This window comes from Pinus tabuliformis, chromosome 6 (genome assembly GCF_031772625.1).
Source record: "Pinus tabuliformis cultivar Carrire ecotype Pingquan chromosome 6, CPIR1, whole genome shotgun sequence".
Classification (NCBI taxonomy): Eukaryota; Viridiplantae; Streptophyta; class Pinopsida; order Pinales; family Pinaceae; genus Pinus; species Pinus tabuliformis.
In genome coordinates, this window is record NC_142292.1 from 1,940,523,351 (window position 1) to 1,940,533,657 (window position 10,307).

The following is a 10,307-nucleotide window of genomic DNA, read 5'->3' on the forward strand; positions in this document are numbered from 1 at the left end:
GTTATATGTGTTTTTTACTGTCTTCATAAAATAGTTTCTGCTGGTAGATTAAAATCTTGCTTGGTTATCTAGGTCAGTTTTGATGATTGAAAAAGATTTTCATGGTTCAGAGTGATTTGATAGGTTGACAGCAGAAAAAATATTTGAAAAAGGCCATCAAGCAACCTTGGATCTCACCTCTCCCTCCTCGGGACCATGAGCTGAGACCACGGTGTCCTTGCTGCCCCAAAAACACTATTTTTGCTTCTTCATGCAATTGCTAGTGTTAGTTTCTTAGTTGCAAAAGTTGATACATGTTTGATTACATGTTTAGATCCATTCTTGCTTGGTTTTCATAAGTTATTTTACATAATTTTCCACAAATGAATTTCTATTCATCATGGGTGCTAGTTCCTAGGTCAAATTAGGTTAGAATAGCTAGATACTTGGTTTGCATGATCTTTGTTTGGTCAGTTTCAAGAAGTAGTGTGCAGAACACCTGAGAAACCTCCCTGCCTACCCTTCCTCCATCAGTGTAACCTGTTCCATCCCCTAACTCAGATTTTTGCTTTTCGTTTGCCACACTTTCTCACTTTGACCTAATTTCCATATTTTTTTCCAACATTTCTCTACCCCTCCTTGAACAAATCCAGCCATCCTCATCACTTCTCAGCTTCATTTGCCAGGTTCTGAACCTCTTCACACCCTCATCCAACCTCCATTTCCACTTCTCCACCTTTCTTCCACCATCAACCATCCAAAATCTCCTTTCGGAACATCATGTAGAACATCCTGTAGAACCCTTGCAGACTTCCTGTAGAAGATCACGAGAGCGGTTTTTCGAGATCCGATCACTATGAAACTATTTGGAAGGGTGTTAGAGACCCCTTAGGCCCTCTTCTCACCTTCCCAACCTCCTACAAGTGCCCTCAACATTTCCTTCCATCCGTCAACCTCTGCACAGTCAAAACAGTGAAGCACATGCATAATAATTCTACAAGATTACTCAAAAATACAAAAAGACATTCCTTTCTAGATTTCACTACAAGAGTAGCTTAGTCACATGCATTCTACATTTCCAGAAGTCAATGGCATCCATTTCCACTGCTTTCATCTCTTTCCTTGCACTAGTAGGGGTTAGTCTGTAAAACTAGGGTTTGCTAGGGTTTGCATTCCTTTTCCACTTTCAACTTCTTTCTGCAAGTAGACTAGCTTCCTTTGAGTTAGCTTTCCTCCATCACCATTAAAAGCTTCTTCTAAGAGATCATCGAAGTTGGCTTAAGCTCCTAGCAGACTTGTGCCGGTTGATCCAGTGATAGCTGTGGCAAGAGCTAGTACTTGTGCATATATCACCGTCGCTTCCAAGTTTGTTATGAACTACCGGATTGATAAAAGTAAACAAGGGAGTCCCATGAGTTGCAGCATTATTGTTGCAATACTAGAGCCCACCAGCGATCCTCTTCTAACTCCGTTAGCTACGCAAGATGTTCCACCAAGGTATGTAGGTTTTAACCCCATATAGAAATTACCTGCATACGAATTCTAAAACACAGAAAAGAAACAATAGCGAGAGCATAACACATAAAACACATATACACAGAGATTTTCCCCTAGATTCGAAACTGAGACTACCAGCTTGATTTTTCATTATGTTCCTTTCAATGTTACAATACATATTTATACATGACCATGGACCAAAAACCATTGCGTCCAAAACCATGGATCGAAAACCATCGCGTCCAAAATCATGTGTGAAAATCATGCACAAAACCATAGGTAGGTTTGCCCAACCTAATATAGGTTCCAAAAACAAAATTTTAGGGGGCGCTGCCCTGGACCCGATAGAGGGGGGCTACCTGCACCCCTCAAACACCCTATGAGCCCCCCACTACACAATCAGCACAATGAAGGGGGGGGATTCGCCCCCCCTCTAACCCCCCATTAAATACGTGGACTAGTCGTGGAAAGAATATAACACAACCCAACAAGGTATACAATCGACCATCTCTATCAGTGTTGCAATACATAAACTTGGTACAATATACTCCATAGGAATCACTGTCTCAATCCCATAGACCAATCTAAATGGTGCTTGGCTTGTCAACGTTTTGCAGGTCATCCTATATGCCCATAACACTTCTCTCATGTGAATATCCTAGTGATTCCTATGTGAATTGTAGACCTAAGTCAACACAGCCTCCAAAATTTTGTGAAATGTGTTATCACTCAGGTTGTTCCCTGGCTCCTAAGGGAATACGGCTGAGGTAACCACTAACCAATCTTTTAGCTGCAGGTCCTAGCCTACCTGCAACCAGAGAGGGCTCTCTCTTTGTAGTTTTAGCTTTGTTTTTGGAGTATTTTAGGCTAGCTATTATGCACAAGTTTTGTTTTGAATTTGTTGGAGGGTAATTTCAGGTGGAACAAGAATGCAAGTAAAGAACAGTTTCTTCCATTTGGTAGATGGAGTCAGAGTGGGTGAACTGGTTAAATGCTGAAGTGTTCATTTGGTAAAAGGAGTTTGCTACAGAGCAAGGTAGTCAATTCAGGAGCAATTTTGATATCTGAAATGGTGAAATTAAGTCAGAGAATGAAAGGCACTCAAGAATCTTTCATTATGCTGGCAAGGAGAAAGTGAATGAAGATTACTAAGGAGCAATAAAGAATTCCTAAGCAATATTCAAAAAGAAAGAACTAATGTAAATAGGAGCAATTAAGAATTCCTATTTATGATTAGTTTTGAAGAAAACATATATAGTAATTGAGATTGAAAACAGAGTATCTTTAAGTAAATTCTGTGTTATTCCTCTTCTCTGCTACCAAATTTATGGAACAAACATGAAATTGCACATATAGAAAACATAAAAACACAGAGAAGAGAGACTTATTGATCCATAAAAGACACAAGAATTCTGTAGTGCTCCCAGAGCTTCACTTCTACATTCAGATGGTTCAGCACAGTAAAATTCCAGCAACCTTTGTATTACATAGCTTTGATGACTTAAAGCGCAGCTCAAAAATGAAATTACCAACCCCAAATACATGTCATGGGGGGGTATTTATACAGAAGGAAGATACAAAATATCTTGACGATAAGCTTTCAACTCATAACTTTCTTTACCAACTAACTAAGGAGCAGTAAGTGAAGGGATAAATGCTATAGTAAATATGAATGCTCTAGCTGTCCAATTTGTCAGAGGAGTTTTGACTTTCTGGGATGAATGAGTCGGCTGCCTTCTACGCATTTATTCTGCGTGTGCTATCCTGTTGCTGGTATGTTGTTGACTTTGTCTTTGTCTTCATCATGGGTGCTCAGCCTCTTTGCATTTATTGATCTGTAGTGGTCATTCTATTTCTGCCTTGCACTACCTTTTCTTCCCTTTTGACAGGTGGAGCATGCCATCTGTATATGCTGAAATGTTGTTTACAAAAAAGAATTAATAACCGAAATCACCTGAGAAATGTCTCCATCATTCCTCTCCACCAATCTTCTGTAGGTAGTTGATGCCTTTGTATTTTGATCAGTGTCTCATCAGCTTCAGTGTACCTATAAAAGTTTGGCTGGGTTTCAAAGAGATGATTTATCTCGTGTGCAATGTAGAATAAATTTTCTAATTTATGAAAGAAACTATGTCCAGATGGAGGCCCTATTTATTCTGATGTGCTTGAGGAAGCTGTGATTTGATTGGAAGCATAATTGTTCACCCTGTTGGCATAATGCTCATGTGACAGTAGTCTTCCAACACTGGTTACTAGACTAGGTAGCCCTCTGCTCCGTAATGCTGTGATCTTTATTCTGAACTCATCCACCTCTTCTTGCATCTCTTGGCACTTTCTTTCCAAGGTCTGCACAAAATTCCTTAGGGTCAACACCCTTTTTACTAATAAGATAGTATCAGTCCTATTTCTGACTCCTAGTGCTACCAACTGCTCCTTGGTGTGAGTGTTCAGAAATTAGATCATCATATTAGCTTGCTCAAGCATATTATCCAAAGATGCTCTAGCCTTTTGATTTTCAAATTGAGCTATGCCTATCAAATCCATTTGCTCATGCATGGTTTCAATGAATTTCCATTGGTCTATAATGGATTGGCCAATCTTGGCCCACAGAATTTTCTTGATATCTGCTAGAGTCTTATCAAAAGTAAGCTCTTTCTCCAGCTCCTTTATTCTTTTTTCCAGGGCTTTCACTTCCCTTTTCTTCTCAGCTACATCCTGCTTTGACTTGTCATATTTTTCCTCAATTCTAGCCAGCTTTTCCTTGGTTTCTTTCAACTCCGCCATTTGCAATTCCAGGGCTTCTATTTCTTTCATCATATTGTCCATTCTCAAGCTGGTGCCTTGCTCTGCAGGTGCAGTAGTAGTTGCTGAAATTGGTGCTGAGCTTGAGGTACCTGATTTAGATGCTGGGGTAGCAAGAGGGACTACTGTGGGGGCCATAGGAGGAGCAGTTGTAAGAATCTGAGCTGTTTGAATTGGCTGAGAGGCCAACTCTCCCTGTCTTCCTTGTAATGATGCCTCCAAGGCACTCTCTATCTCTACCAACCTCTTATGTAAGGTCGTAAGAAAAGCTACGACATCCTACTCCTCTTTCTGTTGTGCTACCTCCGTAGTTTGACGATGCAGTGCAGCTGGCAGCTTGATTTGTCTTCTAAGGGAAGCTATGTCTTCATCTTTCTTTTTTATCAAAGCTTGCACACCCTTGGGATCAGTGGGATCATGTGTTAGGGTCCCACCCTAACCCCCTTATTTATGTAATGGGATCACGTCATAGTCAAGAGTCAATAAAGCCCATATTAATAATTGTAAGTGGTTAATCCGCAATTAATGACGGAACCACAGTTAGTTGCAAATGGGCCGTAGTATTAGATAGATGATATTAATAAAACCCACGGTATTGGCCTGTAGTATTGCATGTATGAGTCATATATAAAGGATAGAAACTCCCTGCGAGGAGCATCGTGTCTTATTTTGTAATCGAGCTCTGCTCTATTGGAGGTTGCCCCCTCGAAGAGGCAAGTGAACATTACTCTATGAATAATAAAATCATTGCTATTCTGTGTTCTGGGTATCTTTTCTTCGCATATTCTGTATTTGGGTATCATTTTGCAGGTTAAGAGCATAACAAGCGGTATCAGAGCACTTTCCAGGGCCGGTGGGATCTCCATTTCTTAGCAAAAAAAATTTTGGCGAGAGACGTGTTCCGGCGTCTTTAAACCACGGGATCTGTCGTTGAGCGCATAAACCTGTGGATTTGGGGAGGCATGCACGTAGGAAATACAAGAGGTGGTCACGTCTGTTGGACTCCCTTGTAACCCCTGTGGGTACCCCTTCGAGTAATAGCGCATTAGACAGAACCGTGCATGGACTGTCTTCCACGTACCCTCTAGGTATATCGGAAGCCCCCTAGGCTCCCTTGAAACCTCGCCATAGATAAACCGTCGGCCGTCTTGCAGCTACAGTACACCGAGAACAGCACTCAGAGAGATTACTCGCCCGTATGATAGGGTAGTCGGGTTGTACGGCTAAGGGTATGGTCGATCCTCCTTAGTTAGAGCCCTGAAACATTGGGCCGAGTACTACTGCCAGACCCTTATGTATATTACGATCTGTAGCACCTGACACTCCTCACGACCATAGTTCCCTTTTCTATCGAGGGATCACACATCATCTCTTCCAGATCCGCTTGTGCAAAAGTGGTGCAGCAGCAGCAGACATCAGTCCCGTAGTCTCGAGTTCGCAGATCCATCAAATCCACAGAAGCAGTTTGTTCCGCTGCCTAGAGATAACAAATCTGCCATTTAGATCTCTCAGATCAACTAGATCGGAGTCGTTGTGAAGGGTTCCTATACCAAGTGTATAATTTTCACAAGACTTTTGGCCGCATTGACATTTTGAGGATTTGGCCACTGCAGTATTGATAAGGAAGGAGTAAAATTCCATTAGGAGTTTTCAGAAAAAAAAGAAAAAAAAAAATGTCTGAGATCTTTCGAGGCGCTTATTGGTGATCTAGCCCATCAAAATCAGGACAACGCGCTGAGCACGGTGGTACCATTCACTTCTTAGTGAAATTTTTTTTTTTTAGGCGGTCCCAATTTAAAAAAAAAATCAGGTTGGTGTATGGTAGAAACTAGAGCTCAAGCGATGGCCAATGAAAGGATGGACAAACTTGAAGAATCAGTGCAATCCCTCCACATGCAGCTTAGCGGACTATGTAGCATGGTCGAAAAAATAGTCCCGAAGGGCAAGGAGCAAGCCCACGAGGAGGCGTACAATGGAAATGAACACAATGAGGGTGAGTCTAGCCACTCTCCTCACGTCTGGCACACCCACCAACAACCCAGTCAGCAACCTCCCAAGTTGGATATGCATAAATTTTATGGTTCTCACCCGTCGGCATGGATAGCACAAATGGAGCAGTATTTCAAACTGAATCACATCTTCGATGATGAGACTCAGCTTATGTTGGGGAGCATGTACTTGGACAATGAAAGGTGGAAATGGTGGGAATGGCATCAACGTTGCACTGGACCTTTTAGGACTTGGACCAAATTCACCAAAGCTCTTCAAGACCGCTTTGACCAGGAATCATCTTTTTTGGGTCATCTTACTAAGCTCCGACAGACTGGTACAGTGGATGAATATATTACAGCTTTTGAAGCCTTAGCCTTCCGCACTTGGGGTCTCTCAGATGTGTTCTACACGGAATGTTTTATCAGCGGTCTTAAAGAAGCTATCAAATCCCAAGTCCTACTACACCACCCTCCCACATGGACGGAGGCTTACAAGGTAGCTCGTAACGTGGAACATGCATTAGCAGCCCAATACAGTCACCCAAATTTCTCCGCTAAAGGTCGCCCCCCACAGGCTCACAACACGACTCAAACGCTTAAGGTCCAAAAGGTGTCACCTGCGATTATGGCCGAAAGAAGAAAGCAAGGCCTATGTTACTACTGTGATGAAAAATACTCCCCAGGTCATAAATGCAAGGAGCCAAATTTTTTTCAAATTGATGCCACTAACTACAGCTCAACAGAGGAAGATCCACCACTGGAGGAACATGAGCCGCTAGAAGAAGACAACCAAAATGACAATGTCACTGATGAACCAGTTATTTCGTTGCATGCTTTGGCAGGAATTTCTTCCCCTCAAACTCTCAAAATCAAAGATTTTATTAAACATCACCCAGTAGTAGTCTTGATTGATAGTGGAAATACACATAATTTCATCCATCAAAAAGTCGCAGAAGCAGTGCATTGTTTTGTACGAGCAGTTTCTAACTTTCAAGTTCAAATTGCGGATGGAGGCACAATGAAATGTGAAGGCCGCTGTGAAAATGTCAAACTTCAAATGGGGGATTATCAGTTGAAAACCCACATGTTTGCCATACACATGGGGGGTTGCGACATTGTCCTCGGCGCTGAATGGCTCCGCACTCTTGGGCCAATCACAATGGATTTCCAGGAGTTATATATGAGTTTTAAGCAGAACAACTACACACATACCCTCCGTGGACTCCAAGCGGGAGTCCCCTCTATCATCAGCTCGCATAGGATGGAAAAATTGTTAAAAAAGGGCAATCATGGAGTTGTAGCTCAATTTAATGCCATCCAGGCAGTCAAAACCAAGCCTCTGCTAATTCATCCTAAGATGCAACAGATTTTAAATAACCATCTGCCGGTCTTTGACAAGCCTCATGAGCTTCCACCCTCGTGAGGGGAACATGATCATAACATCACCTTGGTTCCAGGGGCCCAACCCCAAAATGTGCGCCCAGACAGATATCCGTTCACCCAAAAGAATGAAATAGAAAAAATCATCAAGGAACTTTTGGAGGAAGGTGTCATTCGTCCCAATATTAGTCCTTATTCATCCCCAGTGGTCATGGTGCTCAAGAAATATGGGGAGTGGCGGATGTGTCCCGACTTCAGGGCCCTCAATAAGTTGATAGTCAAAGATAAATTTCCCATCCCAGTGGTTGATGATTTGCTGGATGAACTCAATGGGACTCAATCCTTCACTAAGCTGGATCTTCGCTCAGGCTACCACCAAATTCGCATGAAGGAAGTCGACATTCCCAAGACTGCTTTCAGAACTCATGAAGGCCATTATGAATTCCTGGTCATGCCATTTGGTCTTTGTAATGCCCCCTCTACTTTTCAGAGCCTTATGAACCACATTCTCAAACCATATCTCAGGAAATTTGTCCTTGTCTTCTTCGATGACATCCTCATCTATAGTTGAGGGAAATTTGTTTATATGGTTGTGGCTATAGGAATACCCAATCACCTACATCAAAACTTATTTCGTTGCGATGTTGATCTGTTTGTTGTTTCATTCTATTTTATGCCAACTTGAGTTTATCATTTAAGAGTTGGAGAACTTCGTGTTGATGCTCGATGTGATGTTCCACTACTTGAACCTTTGAATTTTCTCTTAAATATGATGTGATGGATGGTGGATGATATCCATAAAGTGCCATAAATGGGGTCATTTTTGCTACAGTATGGAAGGAAGTGTTATACCACCATTCAACCAGAGGCAACCATTTGATCCATTGTGTTTGTTTATCAGATACAAAGCAACGAATATATCCTTCCAAAAATTTATTTACTATTTGAGTTTTCCCATCAGATTGAGGATGATAGGATGAGCTATGAGATAATTGAGTACCGAGACAAGAAAATAATTCTGTCCAAAAATTTCTAGTGAAAATTGGATCTCTATTACTTACAATAATCTTTGGGTTTCCATGTAGCTTTTGAATCGTTTCCATAAATGCAGTAGAAACTGTACTGGCTTTAAATGGATGTGATAATGGAGAAAAGTGTGCATACATGGTAAGTCTGTCAACTACCACCATGATGAAACTCTTTCCTTCATACTTGGGAAAACCTGTGATAAAATCCATTGAAACCTCCTCCCAATGTCGGCTTGGAATGGATAAAGGTTGTAATAGACCTAGGGTCTTAATTGTTTCAAATTTATTTTGTTGGCAACCCAAACATTCTTCCAGAAACTTTTGAATATCCCATTTAAGGCCATCCCAAAAAAACTCCTTCTTAACCCTGTGGTAAGTTTTTAAAAATCCTGAGTGCCCTCCTAAGGGAGAAGTGTGCAATTCCATAAGAATCTTTTGTTTCACTTGGGAATTCTTACATAGGTATAAGCGATCTTTGTACCATAAAAAATCATTTTTCCAGCTACATGTATCATATGTACTGGGATCTTGTTGTAACTTTCAAATGAGTGCCCACACTTCTTCATCATTCTTCCATTCCTCCCTTGCTTCGTTTATCCAATCTGGATGGATAATAGAAATGGCGCACAACAATGCTTCCACATCCTCATCCTTTCTTGAGAGTGCATATGCCACAAAATTTTACTTCCCCTTTTTGTAGATGATTTCAAATTCATAACCCAACATATTTGTGACCCTTTTTTGTTGCTCTTTAGAGGATAATCTTTGTTCTAAAAACTATTTAAGACTATCACGATCCGTTTTTACCTTGAAGTGTCTTCTCATTAGGTAGGGTCACCATTTCTTAAGTGCATGTTTTATTGCTAAAATTTCCTTCTCTTAAATAGATTTTTGTAAATACTTTCCCTTGATTGGATGACTTTCGAAAGAAATGGTTCTTTCATCTTGCATTAAAACAACACCAACTCCATTTCATGAAGCACCACATTCCACAATAAATGTTTTTGTGAAGTCCGGCGTAGCTAAGACTGATGCTTGGCACATTGCCTCTTTAAGATGTTTGAAGGCCTTTGCTGCTTATGGAGTCCATGAAAATGCATCTTTCTTCAATAATGTTGTTAGAGGTGTTGCTATTCTCCCATAATTCTTAACAAACTTGCAATAATACCTTGTCAACCCGAGAAATCCTCGCATATGCTTTATGGATGTGGGGATTTTCCATTCATTAATGGCTATAATTTTGCTAGGGTCTACCTTAACACCTTCATGAGATACAATATGACCCAGACATTCCACCTCTTGTACTCCAAAGAAACATTTGGAGTTTTTTGCATATAATTGTTTCTCCTCCAATAGTTTGAGCACCCTGTAAACATGTTGAACATGATCCTTCCAAGACTTGTTGTAGATTAGTATATCATCAAAAAATACTAACATAAATTTTCTAAGGAAGGGTTTCAAAATGGAATTCATCAAACCTTGAAATGTAGAAGGTGCATTGGTAAGGCCAAAAGGCATGACTAAAAATTCATAATGACCCTCATGAGTTCTAAATGTCGTTTTCAGAATGTCTTCATTATTCATTCATATTTTATGATATCTTGAATGACGATCCAACTTGGTGAAGTAA